Source organism: Castanea sativa, chromosome 8 (assembly GCF_040712315.1).
Source record: "Castanea sativa cultivar Marrone di Chiusa Pesio chromosome 8, ASM4071231v1".
In the NCBI taxonomy this organism is placed as follows: domain Eukaryota; kingdom Viridiplantae; phylum Streptophyta; class Magnoliopsida; order Fagales; family Fagaceae; genus Castanea; species Castanea sativa.
The window spans coordinates 25,653,586-25,655,835 of record NC_134020.1 but is presented as its reverse complement, the minus strand read 5'-3'; the positions used below and the strand labels follow the sequence as shown (position 1 = coordinate 25,655,835).

Here is a 2,250-nt window from a genome sequence, read left to right as displayed (position 1 = left end):
GAACAAGAACACAAAACCAGATCTAAAAATACAAAATTAAAATCCAAAAATTACAAACCTAGAAACATAAACACAAACCCAGCAACAAATCTTCCTTGTCAACCAAACACAAAAGCAACAAACACAAACCCAGCAACTGATTTTTCTTGTCAACCAAACACAAAGACAACAAATACAATCCCAACACCAACATGAATTGTGTTATCATACATGGAAAAAAAAATCCCCAGAAAACAAAATCCCCAAAAAACAGTAGGAGTACTAAATGGAGAATTCAACTCAAGAATCCCAACACCAACACCAACAAAACATGATAACCCACGAGGCCCCATACCCACTTTACTTCCTAGCGATCTCTCTATCCCCAACTCGGTCCCACCACTACCGCATCACCGTCGCCAACTTCATCAAGACCTACAACAACCTGGTCAACATCCTCAGCTTCGACCCGGAGACTCCCTCTCTTAAGCCTCTCCACCCTTCTCTCTCCTTTGACCACCCATACCCGCCAACAAAGCTCATGTTCCACCCGACCGCCATGTTGTCGTCGTCTTCTCCCTCGAACCCCAACCTTAACCCTAACCTCCTCGCCTCCTCCAGCGACTTCATCCGCCTCTGGGACCTCCGCGACCACTCAATCGAGCCACCCTGCATGCTGAACAATAGCAAGACCTCCGAGTTTTGCGCCCCGCTCACTTCGTTTGATTGGAACGAGGTCAAGCCGAAGCGAATCGGAAGGTGTAGCATCACACGACCTGTACGGTCTGGGACATTGAGCGCTGCATCGTTGAGACTCAGCTGATTGCGAAAACCTCCTGATCTCAAGACAAACATCAGTAAGAAATGGGTACGAAGCACTGACTATAATAGATTTCTTCAAATCCATATATTGGGTATGAAAAACTGATGTTTGGGTTTGTGTTAGTTGCTTTTGTGTTTGGTTGACAAGAAAAATCAGTTGCTGGGTTTGTGTTTGTTGCTTTTGTTTTTGGTTGACAAGGAACATTTGTTGCTGGGTTTGTGTTTGTGTTTCTGGGTTTGTGATTTTTGGATTTTAATTTTGTGTTTTTAGATCTGAGGTTGTGTTCTTATTGTTTTTGTTCAAAACATACTTAAATCTCAATTAATGTAATTTTTTGTTTTTATTTCTGTTTTTAATTTTTTTTAATTTAGATGCTGATGTGGAAAGCCATGTGGTTTATGTGGACATTATTTTAATATTTTTAACTTATGCCGTTTGCCACCTGTGCAATTTCCATCTCTAATGTAATGGCATGGGCAAAAACGAGACGCGTTTTCAAGGATAGGGACTAAAAGCGGTAGGAAAAAAAAAAAGTTAGGGACCAAAGTGGGAATCGCGTGAAAATGTAGGGACGAAAATGCGGTTTTCGCCTTAATTTTAAATTAATTCTTGTGGGAACCAATCAAAATTAAGTGTTTAAAATAAGACATGATTGAGCCCATCGTGTAGGTGAGCCATGATCATTGAAAATAGTTTGTATGATAATTTTTGATCAGGTGATCCGATCAAAGCTCATGATATACCATTATGATCGTTAAAGCATCAAGATTTGTTTTGTATCACAAATCTAAAGATCTACCTGTTGGTTAAATGTAAGTTGTAAAATTGGGTGTCTATAGAATGCCCCTCATTGACAGGGCTTGAAAAGGCGAATGTCAATGTAAAAGAAAGACACCAAATTTTGCAACTTGAAATTTAATCGATGTGTGATGAAAATTTGTTAAAGTTTTGGAAACTTGTTGGTTTCCAAAAATTTAGTAGGCAATTTTCTCAACAAAAAAAAAACTTGTTATTTTTTTTTTGAAAATTTTGAACCTGTAAATTATTTATATAAAAAAAACCTTGTCGGGCTCTTTTTTTATTTGAAAACTATGTTGGGTTTTCTGGTGAAGATCTGGGCAAATTTTCTAAAAACTCGTCTATTTTTTGAAAATTTTTGAACCTAAAACTTGTTGAATTTTCTTTTGAAAATTTTGATTTTTTTTTTTTGTGAAAACATTTTGGCAAATTTTCTTATGAAAATCTTGGCAAATTTTCTAAAAACTTGTTTGTTTTTTGAAAATTTTGAACTTAAAACTTGTTGAAAATCTTGTTGAATTTTATTTTGAAAATTTTGATATTCTTATCAAAATTTGTATTTGTGAAAACATGTTAGGCATTCTTGGAATGATCTTGTCATGTCTTTTGGAAATTTGATAAAAACCTTGTTGGGTTTTCTTATGAAGATC

The 2,250-nt window shown here is 36.3% G+C and overlaps 1 pseudogene; it reads left to right on the top strand.

Annotated features, from left to right (window-relative positions):
- The first annotated feature begins 265 nt into the window (after positions 1-265).
- LOC142606080 (protein TRANSPARENT TESTA GLABRA 1-like) lies at positions 266-819 on the top strand (annotated as a pseudogene).
- Positions 820-2,250: the final 1,431 nt, after the last annotated feature.